Source organism: Acinonyx jubatus, chromosome D4 (genome assembly GCF_027475565.1).
Source record: "Acinonyx jubatus isolate Ajub_Pintada_27869175 chromosome D4, VMU_Ajub_asm_v1.0, whole genome shotgun sequence".
In the NCBI taxonomy this organism is placed as follows: Eukaryota; Metazoa; Chordata; class Mammalia; order Carnivora; family Felidae; genus Acinonyx; species Acinonyx jubatus.
The window spans coordinates 67,080,179-67,101,194 of record NC_069391.1 but is presented as its reverse complement, the minus strand read 5'-3'; the positions used below and the strand labels follow the sequence as shown (position 1 = coordinate 67,101,194).

Here is a 21,016-nt window from a genome sequence, read left to right as displayed (position 1 = left end):
TATTCTAAAGAAACACTAAAAAGAGTTTTTTGAAAGAGTGTAACTGATATGCTAAGAAAGGAGAGAAAATTGAATCGTAAAATCCTCAGTTAAAACCACAAAAGGTGGAAGAAGTGTGGAAGACAAAAACAGGAACAAAGAACAAGGGCAAAAAATAAAAAGCAGTAACAAATATGGTAGATATTAATCCGACTATATCAATAATTACTTTGAATGTCATTGCTCTGTATGCACCAATTAAAAGAGCTTGTCGACGTAGATCAAAAAACAAGACCCAAGTATTTGTTGTCTACAAGACATCCACTTGTATAAAGACACATACAGATTAACAGTAAGGGATGGATAAAGATATACCATACTAATACTGATCCACAAAAAGGCTGAAGTAACTGCATTAATTCCAAACAGAGCAGACTTCATTGCAAGGAAAATTGTCAGAGCTAAAGAGATGCATTGCATAATAAATGGACCCATTCTTCAAGAAGACATTACAATCCTTAGTGAGTATGTGACTAATAAACAGAGCATCAAACTACATGAGGCAAAAACTGATCGAACTGCAAAGAGAAATAGATGAATCCACTATTGTAGTTGGAGACTCTAACACCCCTCTCTCAGAAATGGGCAGATCTGGGGCGCCTGGGTGACTCAGTTGGCTAAGCGTCTGACTTCGGCTCAGGTCATGATCTCATGGTTGGTGAGTTCTAGCCCCACGTTGGGCTCTGCACTGACAGCTCAGAGCCTGGAGTCTCCTTCGGGTTCTATGTCTCCCCCTCTCTCTGCCCCTCCCATGCTCATGCTCTGTCTCTCCCTGTCTCTCAATAATGAATAAACGTTAAAAAAGAAGAAGAAGAAGAAGAAGAAGAAGAAGAAGAAGAAGAAGAAGAAATGGGCAGATCCAGGGAGCAGAAAATCAGGAAGGACACTGCCGAACTCAACAATGCCATCAGTCAACTGGACATAATGGACATCCACTGACTACGTCATCCAGCAACAGCAGAACGCACACATTCTTCTCAAGCTCACATGGAACATTCGCCAAAATGGACCCCATTCTGGGCCATGAAAGGCTTCTCATAGTGGCTGTAGGTATGAAAGGTATGGTTATTGTTGCTATTGTCATTGTTTCTGTTTTTAATAGAGTGTGAAAATAAAACATTTAAACCAATAATTCTGTGGAACTACATTCTAGAACATTGTAAGATGAGCAGATTCTGTACAGTCCAGAGGCAAGTACAGTCTATCCTGCTACCACATATGTGACATGGAGCTCACACATGGGTGTCAAATGAGGGAATGGTATCTGTGTAGTGAGCAAATTCTGGTGGCTCATTGATGAATTTACTTAGGCAAGGGGGACCAAACAGAAAGAAGTTCCAGGGGCACCTGGGTGGCTCAGTTGGTTAAGCATTGGCTTTGGCTCAGGTCATGATGTTGCAGCCAATGAGTTCAGGCCCTGCACTGAGCTCTCTCCCTGCTTGAGATCCTCTGTCTTCCTCTCTCTCTGTCTCTCCCCCTCCCCCACCTGTGCACCTGCTCTCTCTCTCTCTCTCTCTCTCAAAAATAAATAAACATAAAAGAAAGAACCTCCATCAGCAAGTGAAAAGTGCTAGGTTTGGCTGCCGCATAAACTGGAGTTCTTTTAGCTCCATTTTAAGAAAATTTAAAATAAGTTCCTGCTGCAAGGATTCCCCCACACCCACCACCAGCCTTTAGCTCTCTTTGCTGGTGGCAGGGACACACAGGTCTCACTTCTATCTCCATGCCCACAGGCTGGTATCTGCCCTCTACTGGTTTTGCACATTTTAGTGTTTCCCAAAGCCTTCTCCAGCCACCACCACCCCCTTCTAAGTTCTCTCTCAAGGTGGCAATTCTTATTTTCATAAGGTCTGTGCTTAGGGTCTGCATGGGTTTTGAGTGGCCGACCCCTAATCTTAATTTCTTCATAAACCCGGTTATGTTTAATGCAGTTTTACAAAAAGCACTTTTCCCAGAAATGCATGCATTATTTTGTAGCACAGTCTATCACTAGTTTCCAGCAAAAAGATTTCCATTACATAAACAGCATCATTTACAGGAAAAGGCTGAGTATCAAACATTTATTTCTTAACAAAACAATTCTCAATAAATACTAAATACTAAATACCAGGTTTGCACTAAGATCAAAGCTCAGTGCTACTACCAGAGAGAATCAAGAGGAGCATGAGTTATCATCTCTACTCCCTAGAACCTTACAAACTGCCCGTGGAGGCTTGCAGAGTCCCCGTGCTGGGTAAGTGAGTGATACAAGCATTTTATGTTGTGACAACTGTGTGGTACACATAATTAGGGCTCTGGGTACTCAAAGGAAGAAAGAGGGTGCTCTCTGGGTTATGTGGCTGGGGACACGTCTTCAGCATAAAAAATGCACTCTACCTGGATCCCTCATTCAACCCAGCTATTTATTGAGCACCTGTTATGCATCAGGTTCTGTGCTAGGTGCCAGAAATATGGAGATGAACAAATCAAGTATTGGCCATTGCCCTCATGGAGCCAGCAAGGAAGGCAAACCTTAAAGAAGTACAAGAAATATTTCATTGCTATTTTGGTAAGGGCTCAAAAACAAAACAACAACAACAGCAAAAACGTACCTTCAAAGTCAGAGGGAATTTAGAAGGATGAAAAGAAAGGTCATTCCCAGCTTGGGGATTGAGTTTAGCAGTTTTCCTAGTACCTCAACTCGTAACGACATGGGCATCAGATCCTTTCCTCCTGCCCTTTGGCTATGCAATAGCCAGGGAGCCCTTGGTCGCCTCCCAAATGGCCACCATGGCACTCCCAGCATTCTGCAGCAATTCGTCCTGGGTGCTATTTACAAACTCTCTCATGAAAAGTCCTCCTTCCAAAGAGGAGTTGAAACCAGAGTCTTCCTTCTCATTATTACATTGTACATACGAATTTTAATTGCTCTTCATCCCAAAAGGCAAAAATGCTGCCTTCCACGTGGGATCTCATACTCAGACCTTGAAAAGACTGGGGAAATTTCACCTACCCAGCCAGCTTTGTGTTCCATTTAATTAGAAAAGAACCCTGGACATCTGAGCTAAAGGAACCCAAGCATTTACTGGGGGGGATGGGGGGGGTGGTGTATGTTTTCATTCACATCCGTCTCCTGCCTCCACTTCCATGCAGGTAGCTGGGCTTTTGTGCTTCCAGAATGGAGTGAAATTTATATAGATGGGCAGGAGAAATGAAGGAAGCTTCTGGAAGACAGCTCTTTCATTCTTTTATGAAAGCCTGAGTCCTTGATGAGATTGAGATAGGCAGTTCAGAGGGAATGGTCTCAGGCATTCCAAAGGCAACTGGAGAGTTTTGCTTTTGCAGGAAAAGAAAGGCAGAAAGAAGAAATGAGGTGGCCCTGAGTTGGCCAATGTGGTGGACGGCCGCTGGGTTTCCACCCACAGCTGGCTTCCTTAAGTTCATTGAGAGGCAATTGAGGGGAGGGGTCTACCTCAGAAACCCTTAGGAAAACTTTTCCTGTCCCAAGCATACCTCAGAGCTAGCAAGAACCCTGGAAGCCAGACACACTTGCATAGGCTTAGACTCCAAGCATCAGAGAGACATTGGAGCATCAGTTTCATGTAAGACCGGTTTTTTTCTCCATAAGGACATTTGCATGGTCCTGGAAAAGGGTGGGAAAAGAATAACAACACCTGAGATTGAATTTTGTATGAGACCAGTGGAATGAGTCAGGTATGATATGACTTCAAATAAGTCAAGATTTATGACAGGCATTTATTTCGCGCATGCCTTTGGAGCCTAAGATTCATACCCATTATACTTCATCTTTTTTTCCATTCTTTACTTTGTACAACTAAATAATTAATTGCCTTGATAGCCTATCAATATGGCTTTCTTTAATTGTTAAATGGGTGTTAATAATTCAAAAATCGACTGGTGACCTTCCAACACCCCTGGGATTTTTGTAGGCCTCAGACCTCTTTGAAGGTCTGTCATTCTGGAATCCAGAGTCAGCTAAAAGCTTTCTGGTTTTGTCCGCTCTCTAGAAGGCATCCTGCTCGCCAGTAAGGTCTTGGGGTTAAATGGAAGACAAGAGTTCAAGGATTTTGAAGCTCTGATTCAATTATAGCAAATGTGTGTGAGAGAATCAGATATGTCACTGTTGAGTGCATTCACCCAGACCTCGAGGACATCTTTCTTTTTTTTTTTTTTTAAATAAGCTGGAAAACTCTCCAGTCACTGGAGAAATCTCCCTCCTGGGATTTGGGGTTTCACTAAACCCTTGTACTCAATTTAACCCCCATTTCAAGCAGAAATAGGTGAGAATGAATGGGTACTGTGGTTAAATATAGGCTTCCAGTCGGTCAGCTGGCCTTTGGCTTCGTCCAGTTTTTCCCCCATGAGATGCTCTGTTGTTGAGGCAGCTCGGGAGAGTGGTAGCTGGAAGTTGAGCAGTGCCTCCTGCTGTGAATTCTTACTAGATTTTCTAACGCTCATGTGGTCTGTGTGGAACTCTAACCACTTCAGTACGGATTCTTCCGACAGAAGTCATTGTGCCCACTGGGTCTAAATTGTACAATGTTTGGGATGTCAAGTATCTTAAAACATAATAAAATAAAACCCCCCTCACAAAGAAAGAAAGGGCAAGAATCTTGTCTAAGACCAGTGAGGATGGCTAAGGAGAAAACTGGGGCAGGAACAGAGCCCCAGTCTGGTGCTCTTTGCCCATCACGGGCTCTTCGATTTGTCACGAATACCTTCTACTTCATTTCTACCCTGTTCTCTGATTCTCAGAGATCTGCTTTTTTTTTTCTTGCTTGAGTCTAATTTTCTCTGTGGCATTTTGGGAACCCTCCAGTAACTGCGCATCAGCAGGAAGATTATTTTAAGCTGAAAAAATCTTGCTATTCTGCAAGCTCTGAATATCATTAATTTCCATATGCTCTGAGTGGTTATTAAACGTTTTTCATGTGTTTTTATCCCTGACATCATTTCCTTCTTGCGTTCTCTGCTGACTGGGACAGTATCACCTATCCAGGTAAAATGTTCTATCGCTTTAGTGCCCTTCTGTTCTTAAACGATATTTGACACGTGATACCTGGGTTCTCTGCCGCATAAATGGCTCTGAGCCAGACTCAATTTGCTGCTTTCATCAAACTATTTGTCAGCCTTTGAAGTCGGGACATACAGTATTACTCATTTGTGATGTCACTGCGCCGGGCAGAATTTTAGAAATCAAATACTCTAAATATTCATGATGAAGAACATTTTTGGTCAAATACCAAAAATTGCCCAAATTAGTTGTGGCAGTGACTGCTGAAATGAAGTGATACCTAGTTCTGAGGTTCTGTCTAAAAGCTTGGCTCTCATCTGCCGAGCGAATGGAGCACCGGGCCTGTGCATCTCTCAGGTGACAGCATACCGTGCTCTTCCCAGAATGCAAAAGACGTTAAGCAGGCCTGAAGTTTTCCCGTGTAATAATCAGAGAGTTTAGGCACAGACATAACCACGAAAGGGATCACCAATTCTTATCCCAGAGACCTCCGAGGGTGAGCCAAGAGAGCCAATTTCAAGAATCTCTAGGGGCTCCTGGGTGGCTCAGTTGGTTAAGCCTCTGACTTTAGCTCAGATCATGATCTCACAGTTGGTTTGTAAGTTCGAGCCCCGCGTTGGGCTCACCTTGGCAATGCGTAGCCTGCTTAGGATCCTCTCTCTGCCTCGCTCCCACTTGCTGTCTCTATCTCAAAATAAGTAAACCTTAAAAAGAATTTTAAGAATCCCTAATTGAAATAACTACTTCAAAGGTATATGCACACTGCTTTGCTCATTGCAGAGTTGTTCCCAGTAGCCAAGACATAGAAACAACCTAAGTGTCCATCAACAGATGAATGGATAAAGAAAATGTGGTATACGTACCCGAAGAAATATCATTCAGCCCTAAAAAGGAAGGAACTCTTGCCAACTGCAACAACATGGATGGACTCGAGGGCAGTATGCTCGGTGAGGTAAGTCAGACAGAGAGAGAAAAATACTATATGATCTCACTTATATGTGGAATCTAAAAATGCCAAACTCACAGAAACCGAGAGTAGGGTGGGCGGCTGCCAACGGCTGGGGAGCGAGAGAGAGGAGATGTCAGTCACAGGGTACAAACTTCCAGTTAGAAGATAAATAAGTTCAGTACACTAACTCTACTTAACAAGACTGTCTTATGTGCTTGAAAGTTGCTGAGAGAGTAGATCTTAAGTAATTTCACCATCCCATCAAAAAAAAAAAAAAGGTACTTACATAAGGCAATGGAGATGTTAACTAACCTTATTGTGGTAATCGTTTCACAATACTTAAGTTCATTAAATCATCACATTGTACACCTTGAATTTACACAATGTTAGCTCTATCTCTACAAAGCCGGGGGAAAAAAAGAAAAAAGGGGTAAGAAAGAAAGGTAAACTTCCTTTGGGGGGAAAAAAAGAATTCCCAAAGAAGGACTACACCATGTCACCAACTAGGTAACGAGGGCAAGATACCCTTGCAGGGAAAGCACATGGTGAACCTTTAAGAGCCCGGGATATAAATCACCTTGGCACAAGACAAAATGGGCCAATGGTCATGCTTCCTGCCAAAGGGCTCATGTCCAGGTTTCTGGAATGAATGAGATGCACCTCAGATGAAGGAAAACTGAAAAGCTTAAAAGTATCCTCATTCTCCTGTATGAACAAATCACCCTTTTTCATTTTATGTGAAACAGACACATTAAGAATATCTCTACAACTTAGGGGCACCTGGGTGGCTCAGTCGGTTGAGCCCTCATCCGACTTCGGCTCAGGTCATGATCTCACGGCTCGTGAGTTTGAGCCCCGTGTCAGGCTCTGTGCTGATGGCTCAGAGCCTGGAGCCTCCTTCATATTCTGGGTCTCCCTCTCTCTCTCTGCCCCTCTCCCACTCATGCTGTCTCTTTCTGTCTCTCAAAAATAAATAAACATTAAAAAAAATTTTTAAAAAGAATATTTCTACAACTTAAAAAGTATCACCATTACAAGTGTTCCCATATAATCCTGTATGTGAATTATACTTCAATAAAAAAGAGAGAGAGAGTAAAGCATTCCTCAGTCCTTGCCTGTTTGTATACCACGATCCGTGTAATAAATCTCAATTAAGAGTTAGGGCTTGAAGGAGAAAACTCACCTCCTGGTGAATTAGTATGTATCCTTTTATCATCAGATAATTAAAGTTTAGTCCTTCACTACATTTCATATTTCAACTGCCTAGGAACCCACTACTAAAATTAGTGCTATGATAATAATAGCTATTATTAGCCAACATTTATCATTTCATATATTATATAAGTTTCCATTTTTTTTATCTGTGGTGTAAGAGCCTAATTACTTTTCTTTCTTTTATTGTAAGTCACCTCAAAGATACTTTGGCAGTAGGTAAGGTCTAAATAATAAATACATTACAAAATAATAATGACCATCTAGGGAAATACAATGATCCCAACTTACTTCCCACCTCTGATGTCCATCCAGGCCACACATCAGCTTCTACACACCGGGGCCCATAAAGTGAATCAACCCAACAAGGGTAGCTGGGTGCTTGCTGTAGGAATCCTAACCAGCCGGCCAGGGAAGTGAATGAGAAGGAAGGGAGAGTGAGACACAGATTTCCACCCAAGCCAGCGTGGTTGTTGAAGCAGAAAGGAACAGCCAGAGTTGGACAGGAGCCACCTCATCTACATAGAGGACTTCAGATTCACCACTTTTAGAAACATTTAAAGAGCTGAAGTTGAGGGAGTCTGGGTGTATCACACTGCCCACAATGTGGAATATGTCCAACAGAGGGATGTTCACGGATGCAATAGGAAAAGACAAGACGTTTGCCTGTACCTCAACTACATTCCTATTACAGACATGATTTCTGCTCAGAATAATCTGGAATTTTTAGAGCCCTGATTCTCCTCCCTCCCTTCCTTTCTTCCTTCCTTCATTTCTTCCTTCTTTCCTTCCCTGTCCCTTCTCTCTCTTTCTTGGGACAGAGCCAAATATCAGTGGGAAGAAGCTGTGGGTGGTCTATATGAGAGCCTAGCAGTTCTGCAGAATTCCAGACAGGCTGGCCAGCTTAGTATTCCAGAGTCAGGCACAAAGTCTGTGCTCAGCAGGGTATGTGGACTTGAACTGAGTCTTTTCCAAATGACCATAGAGATTACTGAACAAAAATAGCAATGAAATCCACAAAACACTTGACAGCGTACCCATTCATTTGAAAACATTAACAAAACAGTGGTAGGGGTGGGGCAAGAATAAACCTTCCATATCTAGACCATTCAGATGGGAGTGCTCTATAAAGGTTCACTCATAAAGATGACCTTTGATTAGAAGGGTAAAAACAAAACAAAACAAAACAAAACAAAAAAAACCCAGCATTTAACTCAGTTAACAAAGAGGATCTCTTCTACAAGCATAGATCAAATGCATTGCCTCATGTGAATTCAGATGTGCATATATCTCAGACTGACCCGTACAAGTTAGCATAGGTAGACCCAGAGAACAAGTGCATCCGTCAGGCTAAAAGTGTGAAATGCAATGAGAGTCTTTATTAACCTGGGAAGGTGTTTATGCCCCTTGGAAGACACCCTTTGAATGGTTCCATCATCATTTAAACAAGTTATCTCTGGTCTCCCTCCAACTCCTTTGTGCTCTGTACAGTCAGTAACATAGATACCATTACTTTTTAGGAAGAAAACTGCCTCCAATATTAGTCTCCCAAGCTACAAATGTGATTTAAAACCTCTCAACCAGCACTTTATCCATGGTAAGACGCATTGCCTATCCCCTGAGAAGTCATGAGTGCAGTCTCCCTTTAAGGGCACTTAAAGTGGACTGAAATTGAATAATCTTTGTAATTTACAATGGCTATCTCCCTCTGGTATAGAATAAAGTTGGAGACGCAGAGAGCCCAGGGAATCAGAGCAAGCCAAAGGATTTGGGGCTTGGAGAAGAGCCCACCATCATTTCCACTCCTTATAACCACCCACCGTCAAGCCACAAATGAAAGAAAAGTATTTGTGCCCACAGATAATTTGAATGATTTCTCTGAATGTGAGTCATTTAGATGAAACATATGGAAACTCACTTTGGCAAAAATGAACGAGGGGAGGTAACGGGGAGCAGGAGGAAGAAAATCATCCATTTGACTAGATTACATCAAAAGCAAGGTTTTCTCAGGATGCCCCTTCCACATAACTCATATCCTCAATGAATTATTCCACATTTATAAAAACAGCTTATGCTCCATAGAAAGACTTTAAAAAATTGTCATGCTTCTTTTCACTTGGATTCAAAGGAGACAGAAGGAAATCTCTAGGCCTTAAATGTGATTACGGTTCTATAATTTGGAGTACTGAATTTTTTCATTGGGCTGACTACTCTAATCAAAATAATAGGCATCCACCCAATCTACACTTCCTCCATTTCTTTGGTCCACCCTGTGGTGCGCAAGCTGTGCTCCTTGAGGACTTCGCCATTTGCCCGATTGTTAGACTGCAAAAAAACTGTACCAATACATATACTAGTCATGATGATAACTACTGGCCAAAACGTTGTGGCGTGGATGAAGCCATTCATATCCTCAATATGATACCATCAACGTACACGTGGAAGAGTGGTTCTACATAGTACTGTGCAGGATGCTGTGTCAATAAAATCTTGTAAGTCTGCCCCACCCTGATTTTGAGGAGCATACAATTTCTGGTGAAGCTGATAAAGTTACAGATCGAAGTCAGAAGTATTGCACCAGATATTTTGGCGCTTATCAAGGAAGTGGCTACTGAACATTTAATGTAGGATGTCTGGCAAAGGCTACCAGTGCCCCTTCCATGTCCCTTCTCTTTGTGTTTTGGATGACCCCCACCAGCAATTACCTGCCTCTCTGGACTTGAGAGTTTTCCCAGAACCACAGAAGACCACTCAGTTCATGCATGCAGGCTGGGGGTGCTGGGGAATTAGCACATCTCAGAAGTAGCCCTCAACCAATGACCAATGGCTGCTGGAGGGTAAATCCCTCAGCTCGTTTGTCTCTCAAGTGGGATAATTCTGAGCCTTGTGTTTTCTACTATTTCCTAGACTTTCCCTCCCAATATTATGCTCCAGTTGCTCACGTTGATGACTGGTTTACTAATTCATCCTTTATTAACTGCCTTCCCATCATCCCTGGATCAATTTCCACGTCCCTGCCGTCCCTGCCGATGTTCTCAAAGAGACTCTTTTGCACTTGAATGTTTTGCCTGGGGTCAGCCTCTGAAAAAAACCCATATTAGGACAAAGTGAGTTCATCCTTTAGATGTGGTCAGGAAATGCGTAAGTGACAGCATAAAGAGAGGAAAATAGACATCTCTTCTATGATAAAACTTGAGGGGATTCATGGATACGCCTGGGGGAGAGACACTGCTGGTCACCTACTTGACAGCAACTGTTCCTCCCTCCATAGTCAATAGAAACCAGTTTGGTTTGGCAGCTAAGCCACTTTCTAGGCCCCTGAGGATGAGCCCAGCTCAGTGCAGATCAAGCATGAACATCCCATTCTCATTTGCTGATAATCTTTAGGTGAGGATAGTTGACGGAGTGCCAGCTCATGAGACATATGCAGGAATGTGCTGAGTTCTTTTCCCCTCTATAAACAGAGCTGGAAAAGTAAAAGGCTCCGTCTCTCTCTCTCTCTCTCTCTCTCTCTCTCTCTCTCTCTCTCCCTCTCTCTCTCTCTCTTTCACCTTCATGTTCCTTCCTGTTTGAAGCACCATTGGGTGATACTTAGAGTAATTGTAGTCATCTTATACCCATGAGAAAAATGTTCTCAAGTTGCTAAACCAACCTCAGAACCACCTATCTCCACACTTCATTTATGTAAGATAAATGCTGGTTAAGACTTCTGTTACCTATACACCCATATTGTCCTGATTGATACAGATGCAATTCTAGGAGCCAGCTTAATGAAGAGACAAGAAGTCTCAAACGTGGCAATGGAAAGAGAAAGTCCCATATTACACTTTTCCTGTGTACCATAGTTCACTTGAAACTTTTTAAATGAAACAGTCTGATGTTAATATTCCATTTCTCTCCCAGGATACTCCCCTTTCTATGCAGGGTCAACCTACTCACCACAGCTTGCGGGCTTAGGCCTGCTTCTGCCTCTGCCTGAATTGCTGTCCCCACAGGTCCTCGTGGCACCATCTCTTGTTTCCTTCAGTCTCTGCTCAGTTGTCATCCCTTCAGGACAATCCCCTATATAATGCCACTACCCTGACCCTCATCATTTCCTCTCGAGGAAAGAGTGGATAGGGAAGAACGTGATTTGCTCCGTGAAGCAAGAAGGTTATTGCCATCCTTATAATTGTTGTGTTAAAATTTGTGGGGTGGTCCAGAGTGACCACATTATCAAGAGCTAATGCTATGAATTCATGCACCATCAAAGAGACTGTCTGGCCAATGCAAGATCAGGAAGCCCATTCCCTGCCAATTATTTTTAAATTTTTTTTTAATGTTTATTTATTTTTGAGAGAGACAGAGACAGAATGCAAGTGGGTTGGGACAGAGAGAGAGGGAGACACAGAATCTGAAACAGGCTCCAGGCTCTGAGCTGTCAGCACGGAGCCCGATGCGGGGCTCGAAATCACGAGCTGCGAGATCATGACCTGAGCTGAAATCGGACGCTCAACCGACTGAGCCACCCAGGCGCCCCTTCCCTGCCATTTTTAAGGATGTCTACACGGAATTTGGGAATCCTTATTTTAAAGGCCTTTTAGTCACCTATCTATAGTAATCTTGTAGCTAATATTAAGAAATCATCTTTTTGGCTGACAAATTTCTTGTCCAGAGCTTTTCTGCTTTCCTTTTGTTTTGAGTAGATGGGAAAATTTGGGATATATGCCTTAATTGCCATATTTTAAGATTGTCACCAAATCAGCTTTTTTCCCTCAGGAGGAAAAAGAGGAGAATAGCTCTGAGCCAGTATGTCTAACCCTCTCCTTGAAATCTCTACTCGGAAGACACAGCACTACCATAACTATGGTAGACATATGCTAGTCCTAAAAGCTATTCACATGGGCCCAATCCTTGGCCTTCCTCTACCTGTAAAGGCCAGAAAGCTAAAATACTGGATTTTCAAAACTCCATTTAGCTAGAGGTGGCCACAAAACTTAATTCAGGCCAATATGATGTAAGCCAAGTTCCTGGGTAGAGATTCCTCCCCAAATAAAAAAGGAAAATCTTTGTTGGAATAAACCCCTTCACTTCATAGCCCTCCATGCAACTTTCTACTTGGAATGCAGGTATGAGGGCAGGGTCAAAGCAGCCATCTGGAACCCATGAAGAAATAAGCAAAAGGGTAAAGGACTACCCAACAAGGTAGGTAGACCAGAAAGCTGAAAAGAGCCTTACCATCCCTGAATTGTTGAGCTGCTTTACAAGACTTAGATTGCACAGCCTTGGACCTCCCTGTCTTGTGACTCACACACATCCCTAGCTGTTTCAGCTATTCCAGGAGGGCTTTCTATTCTATGCAGCTGATCATTAATATAAAGACAGAGACTGACCTCATCAAACCCCCTCTCACCTGCCCCTTCTTCCAGGATGATACTGCCATCCTTTCGAGCCTATAGACCAAAACTCTGGGCATTATCCTTGACACTGTTTCCTCCTTCATGGCCGCATCCAATCCATCACTGTCTGAACGTCCTGATCCAAGTCACCATCTTAACTGTTAGTTCCAGATACCACTGTATCTCATCAAAACAGACTCCTTGCTTATCTCTTTGTCCATGTGAAGGCCTCACTGTATCCAGTTTCCTTTTCAAAACACAAATCTAATCATTCACACACAAACTCACATACACACACACACTCTCTCTCTCTCTTACACACACACACACACACACACACTCACATACACATACGCCTGCTTAAAAGCCTTCAATGGTTCTCCATATGTCCTGTGATCATGATATAAATATTTAACATGGCCTAAAAGGCCCTTTGGGGTTTATCCCCAGCCCATCTGTCCAGCCCCAGCTTGTGCCAGCTCTCCTCTGAGTTTCAGCTTCCTGACCTTCATTTCTAAGAAGCTTCCTACTCCCTCCCTCCAAAAGGTCTTTGCACAGACTCTTTCCTCTGGATGGAAAACTTCTTTTGCCCCTACCCTTTGCTATTTGACTTCTGGAAAGTTCTTTTTGTTCATTCAGAACACAGTCCTGGCTCTTCAACCTCAGAGAATTCTTCTCTGGCCCAGCTCAGGAGTTAACCAAAGATGCTCTGTTTAACATGGCCACAGACCATCTTCCCTTTTGCAGACTCTCCAGTTGTAATTACACATCCTTCGTGGGATCAGTTGTTTACTTGAGAACAGGGTCTCTGTCTGATTTTCAGCTTTACCTTTGACTGCATTCTCCATGCCAAATATGATGCCTACCACATAGAGGCACTCAATAAATACTTGTTGAACAAGGATTGAATGGAATAAAGCCATATAGCCCATTTGGTCAACCATCTCCTAAATAATTGATGAGTAACATTATATTATCTAATCAAAATGAAATTAAAAAAGATGATTGAGATAATACTAAAAAGATACAGAGCTTTACTGGGCCACAAACATTTGGCGAATTGCCAAATTTTGCCATCTCACCAATGGTATCTATGTCAGGCTCAGCATCATCTGACACTTGGATGGACTAGGTTGGGCTGTGGTGTGGAGTGGGCACGTGCTCTGGACAACCGAGGCCCCACTATGATAATGGTGGCCCTAAGACCTAATCCAGATTCACAGGTTCTGTTGCAAATATGTTCTAATTGGAGAAATAAGCTGTGGGAGAGGCCTTTCTCCTTTACCCCCAAGTAACTATCCACCTGAAGATTCCTTAAACATGGGGGTGTGAGTCTCAAACCACTGACTGAAAAAGAGGCCGCATGGGAACTTGCCCTCACCGTTCAGAAACCCCCTCACCAGGCAACATTAAAAATGGTAAATGGGAAAATTGAAGACAGGGGGAAAAACTGACAGGAATGACGAGAAATTATATTGGTCTGGAGGGTCTCAGTTTTGAAAAGGTCAAGTTTTTCCTCAAGAAGGGGGTGCTCTTCCTTCCTTAATTGTTTTCCCAGTGATTGGATCACCAAGATGTGTAGATTCTCACTTCCCATCTAATTCATGTGAGACAACCAAAGGAAGCACGGGGTGGGGAGACAGGTTGTGTTTTGTGGGAGAGAATAAACAGGTGCCTGGGTGGTGCCTAGAATCTAGGCAAGACCTTTATGTAGTGACCCTACCAGGGTGGTCAGAAAGGAGTGGAGAAAAACAGGATGAATGGTATGGCATGTAACATTTCCCTCCTCTTCCCCCCAGGCCCACCAAACTCCATTTTATTCTATTCCTTGTAAGAACAAAATTTTAGGGGTCAGAAGCCATGGATTTAAACCTCTAATCTGCCACAGATGACCTTTGTGATGCAGGCAGGTCATTTAATCTCTCTGATTCACATTTTTTTTCATTGGCAAATAGTAGGTGGAACCCAACTGGCAAATAAAGATGGACCCCAACACAGAATTGTCCAAGAATCAATAATATCATGTATGTGAAAGCCATGTGTACATTGGAAAGCTTATATCTTCACTAGCAAATTTAATTGGACTTCTCATTCCAGACTGTATTTACTGTATTTATATTTTTTCAAATTAAAATTATTTTATTTGTCCGTAATTAAAATCAAGTGGATTATAAATATAATAGGGTGACTAAGAATATTGATTTTTTAGATAAAAAATAATTGCTTATTCAGCTTATTACGATTCTCTTTAGCTCATCTCTTTACTGTATTAGAACACCATAGAATTATGCATTTATTCACCTTCGATGAAGGAAGATGATTCTCCCAAGGGCCGCACCGTAAACATTGGGCAGCTTTTCTGAAACTTGGTACCCTCTCTGTTGGCTCCCTCCCTCTTTCATACGACATTTCCTCAAATGCTTGTAGAACTTTTCTTCCCTAACCCTATCCAATGGTACCTTGTAGAAAAAGAAGGCTTTAGACTATCTCCAGAAGTAAATTGCAGTTTCTACTCATAGGCACCAGCTGTTTATGATATGACCTCCAAGAGCTTTCATCGTGGCTGGGAGAGATGTATCAGAGGCTTTCTTTGGGCAGGGGATTGGGACATCTTATGTGCAAATCTGTATTTGAGGATCCCAATCCCAATGAAAAGTGTGACTCCTCTGGTTGTAACATTACAGCCTATGTGGACACAAACCCAATGCCCCTGGAAACAACCCCAAATCCTCACCGCCACTGACTCATGGATAACATTGAAAGTGCCCACATTTTCCCACAAGGTGATAAAAAAAAACCTGTGTGGGTCCCTGACCCTACAGTGATGAGAGTGTGCATGCATGCGTGTGTGTGTGTGTGTGTGTGATGTATTAGAATGTTTGCAGTTTGTCAAGAAATTTTATTGGCATTAGCTATCTTTTGCAAAGTGTTCAACTTCCCACTTTGGAGAAAGGACAGTACCAATGTTAATTATTGCAGAGCCCCTGTGAACAAATTGTGAAGCGACAATGGAGGTGCAGACAGAATTGTGTTTTGATTACCCAACTGCCACAAGTCACATATGCTGATGGCCAGAAATCTCACTATTTGATCATCTGGATTGATTGAGAAGACTCCTAATTCAGAGGTGTGGAGGTAGGAGGATCTTTCCTGACCTTGCCATTTCCCATCCCAAAAACTAACGTTGAGTTTGAGGTTGAGAGCTCAAACAGTATCTTCCTGCTGGCTAGCATGACCCTCTTGGAAAAAGATTCCAGTCTGCTCACGAGAGAACTCCAAAGCATCTGAAGTCCACTGGAACACTCCAGTAATGAAAACACAACACCACTAGTACTTTTCAAAGTGCTAGAATGGACATAAAGAAGAACTAACCCAATCGCCTCTTTATGCAGGTGAGGAAGCTGAGCCCCTGAGCAAGGTTGGAGAGATGCAGAGAGGTAAACCCAGTCTCCCGTTTCCAGACAGGTCCTTTCTCACTGGACCGTGCTAGGTCTGCCGAGTTACAGCTGTAAAGGGTCACTTTACACGTCTCACAGAGAAGTGCTCACTGCTTTCGATCTCTAGGTTCTGTGGGTCCCTCTCGGAGCCGTATTTCATACCCCATCTCCTTTCTGTCTCAGTCAGCTTGGACGGCCATTAAAAAAAAAAATCATAGGCTGAGAGGCTGAAACAACATAAATTTATTTTTCTACAGTTTTGGAGGCTAGAATTCCAAGACCAAGGAGTGTATACAGCGTCTACTGAGGGCTCTCTCCTTGGGTTTTCACTCAGCCACCTTCCCATATGGCTTTTTCTCTGTTGGTGCATGCAGAGAGAAAGAGACCTCTTCACCCTCTTCTTATGAGGCCCCCAAACCTACCAGATTAGTACCTGACCTTCAGACCCCATTGAACCTTAATTATCTCTTAAGAGCCCTGTCTCCAAATACAATGACAATGGGGGTTAGGGACTTCATTGTATGCCTTTTGGGGGGACACAATTCAGTCCATAGGATTTTGCATCCTTCTACTCAAGAATCTAATTTTGCAACGCTTGAACTTCAACTAGGCATTTGAAGAACATCAAATTGTACTAAGACTATCATTTATGGTTTCCAAATACAGCCACAGCAGGACAAATGCTACAACCCTTATCCTATAACAAGCAAGGTATTCCCTTCACGCAACACACACAATCCCGATCTACCACGTGATCCTGAGTAACGTGAGTCCTGAGCATCTGTTTTGCATGAATAAAGGAAACAAATAATTCAGTATACCATGTCTTAACTTTAATAACGTCCAGATAGACTACAGCAAGATTGATGTACTATGAACTTGCTTTAAGTGGGACTCAACCCACATTGTTTTCACCAGTCACCAGGCAGCCAATTAAATACCAACCAGCCAGCAAGCTGTTTGCCAGGACAGAGGCCAGGCAACCTCATTACCGATAAGGTTAATTTAATCAGTTACTTTTGCTAAGTGCCTGTGAGTCACTCCCAAAATTTAAAACACAAATACAAAACATGAGTGGAAGCATTTCCTATGTGGGTATCATTCCTCATGCCTCTCTCTGCCCACCCATTTCCCCTCACCTGCCTAAACCCCCCTGTGTACTGACAACCAGCATTTTTTTTAATGAGACCTAAGCTTAGGAGCCTCAAAACCAGGAACAACAAGATGTGCCCTCTTTTGTATATTTGCAAATCTGATACAGCTGCATTCGTTTGTGTGCTATAAGAAGAGTCCTCTGAGCCCACAACTGGAAGGTGTTCTCATGTTGGGAGCTCCGCAAAAGAAAGGAAAAAGAAAGAGAAAGTTTAACTCTAAAGCGGGAAACAATCTGTGCTGCGGCTGGTGGCATCCAGAGATGGGCAACCCGGAAGAAGCACTGTGTGTGCGCACAGGTGTCTGGGACTCTGCACTCTGTCCGGTTGGGCATACTGGACATGGAGGCTGAAACACTGGGTCTCCTCCTTCCTCTTCTGCATACCTCAGGGCAACTTCTCTCACAAACTACAGACTCTGGCCAATGGCTGAAATATACACGTTTTTCTCATAGGCGTCAAGGAAAGCACAATATGACCATAACGTTAAGTCTCTGAGAAGCCAAAAACTGAAATTCAAGTGGGCCGGCCAGCATTACACCGATGGCCTTCTTACTTCTTCCAGGCCAGGATGGTCAAGACCAACCCTGACTTTTTTGCAGTTAAATGGTGATGCTCACAGTGAGGCTTAGGCCCGGGTATGGATGTAACGGGGAGAAACTTAGCATGTCTGACTCCATATTGCTTCTGTTACCCTTACTGCTGTGACTTATAGCTTAGAAACTTCTGCTTAGCCCTGCACATAGGCATGTTAATCATTGAAGGAAGTTTGGTGACAGCTAAGATTTGCAAAAACCACTCTTTGTCCAAAACCTACATCGCCCGAGAAGATAAATATGTACAGAAACAATAATGTTATGTTTAAGATTCAGAGAAATGGCATGAACAGATTCCTATACTCAAAGATCAACTGACCAAGGACAGAAAAGTTCCAAAACCTGCCTTGCACCCTTGTGGGCGTCTGACTGGCTACAGACCTCAGTCACCTCTTGACCCCAGCTCCCTCCCACTCCCCCCCTTTCCTAACATCAAAGTTCATGCTGAGGAGAGATGATTCTTTACGACAACAGTCCATCATCTCAGTTTGCTGACTTTCCAAATAAATTCACTTTCCTATCCCAACACTTTCCTACCCCCTCAACTTATCAGCCTGTCATGCGGCAAACAGAATGAGCTAGTACTCTGTTATGTGAATAAGGATATTTACCGATAAAGACGTAATGCATGCAAATGCATTCTCTATAGAAAAGTAACAGTATTGGTCAATAACCATCCTAATGGCTGCTTTACAAACTTAAATTAGAATGGGATATTTTGAAGCTGTATCTGAGATAAGACCTTTCATTGAAATAAACCACAGATTTAAAATAAAACAGATTGCAGATTTGAGATTAAGTGATTAAGGACTAGGAGAAAAGGTGGACAAGTATTATATGACCTAAGGATGGGGGAGGCATCTCTAAGTGTGATACCAATGGCAGAGGTCACAACAGTTACAGCTGTGACTGCCCGAAAAATAAAAGCAATCAAATAAAAGAAAAAAAAGCCCAAAACAGTAACCCCCAAAACAGCAACAAAAGTCACTATCGTAAACAAGTAGTACATCAGTAAAGTTGAAAGCCAACAGCTAATGAAGAAAACATGTTGATAACAGAAAACAACCAAAGTATGCTTACGTACACAAAGTAGTTAAAATTCAGTAAGAACCCTGGTGTGATCTCATACCAATGACTGTTTTCTTGAGCAGTAGACAGCGCCCACCTCAGTGCACATCGCCACCCCATGGCTGACTTGATGGGGCTGGACATGAACTCTCTTCTTTTGTCAACTATGGCTGACAGTATTATCCACCTTTGTGGATGATGATTAAAATGAGCACCACCCATCTCTAAGAACAGTTTAAGGGCTGGTGCAAAGGCAAAGAATTAGGAGGGCAGTCCAATGAAAATAACAGCAACTTTGAAAATGTCTGTACAAGCGATGAATTCCCTTGGCGGCTTTGAAATAACACCTGTGACTGGTGGTTAAAGGGTGGTTCAGGGCTCATGAATATTAATGGGCAGCACTTAGTGCTGGAGGAAGAGGCCGAGTCAGAAGACAAAGAAGAGAAGCGAAATTCCTAAATGTATCTGGAAAGCAATCAGCCCTTGGAAGTGGTGGCAAGGTTCCACACAAAAAATCAAACTTGCTATCGAAGGTGACAATGATCATGATGAAGGAGGAGGTACAGGTGGAGGAGGAGAAGGAGGGAGAGAAGAAGAAGTAGAAGGAGGAGGAGGATAAGTGGAGGACGAGGAGGAGGAGAAAAAGGAAGAGTGGAGAAAACACTCCAGTGAAGAAATTGATATGAGATACTCTAGCCAAAAATGTACAAAAATCAAACCAGAATGGAAAAGACTCAAAACTGTGAACATCAAGATCAAAAGGTCAAGAATTCTCAAAAAAAAAAAAAAAAAAAAGAAAGAAAGAAACTAAGAAAAAAACTTCTAACACATCAAACGGACCTAGTTCTGTAGAAGACATTAAAGCAAAAATGCAAGCAAGTATGGCAAAAGGTGATTCTCTTTCTAAAGTGAAAGCCAAGCTCATCAATTATATGAGGAACTGCTTCTGGATGGCTGATCCAGAGGCTATTTAAGATCTCTGGCAGTAGAGGACGTTTCTTTAGGAAAAAAGCTTAAACGGTTTGTTAAAATTTTCCATCTCATTTTATCTCTGTTAACACTTGATATCTGGCTGTCCTTTTTATAATGCAGAGTGAAAACTTTCCTTACTCTGTCTGATAAATGTGGTCCAGCTTGCGTTGCCAATACATTGTCCAAAATGCCTGTTTAGTTTTTAAAGGCAGAACTCCACCTTTTTGCTTGGTTTTAAATATGTGTGGAATGCTACGGCAGAACATAATAGTAGGGATGGATGGTCAGACAAGTTGGAAAACGGTGGAGAAACAAAATCTTATGTGTGAAATAAACTCCGTTTTTTAATAGAGTTAAAAAAATCAATGAGAAAAACATGAGCAAGCACCTCAGTGGAAAAAATAATAGTCAAAGGAGGGCGCCTGTGTGGCTCTTGTCAGTTAAGAGTCCAACTTCGGCCCAGATCACGATCTTGCAGTTTGTGAGTTCCAGCCCCGCATCGGGCTGTCTGCTGTCAGCACAGAGCCTGCTTTGGATCCTGTCTCCCTCTCTTTCCACTACTCTCTCTCTGTCCCTCTGTCTCTCTCTCAAAAATAAATAAACATTAAAAAAAAAATAAAAACATTTCTTTAAAAAAATAAATAAAATAATAGTCAAGGGACATGAGCGGGCAATTTACAAACACAGACACCCAAATATTTTTTAATATGTCCTTCCTAACCGGAAAAAGTGAAAAATGTAAATACACGCAATTTTTCATTGATCAGATCGGCCATTCAAAAAAAAGAAATAATGAAACCCAGTGTTTGGAAAAAATGTGGGGAACCCCATAAACCAGGTGGGAATGATAGCTGATGCAATTTTTTCCAGGTTGACAATTTGACACCAGGAATCAAATTCCTAAAATTTCCATCCCATTTGACATTGGAATTCCAAACTTAACCTAGGGAAAGCATTGTGGATAAGCACAAACTGAAGCTAAAACATCCATCAAAGAGAGAAATAATATCGGGTACATTCACTAAACATACCATGGAGCACTCAGCAGTGATTTAAAATTACATTGGGAAGCTATTAAGTTTTGAGGTTAGTGTCTAAACAGTTTGATCCTATACTTATAACCATATAATATATACACATAAATACATAAGTAATAGATATAGAAAAAGAGTAAAGGAATATGAGTAGATGTCAGTGGTG

General features: G+C 42.3%; 1 pseudogene; it reads left to right on the top strand.

Moving 5' to 3' along the window:
• The first annotated feature begins 1,043 nt into the window (after positions 1 to 1,043).
• Positions 1,044 to 19,833, top strand: LOC113596132 (nucleophosmin-like; annotated as a pseudogene).
• Positions 19,834 to 21,016: the final 1,183 nt, after the last annotated feature.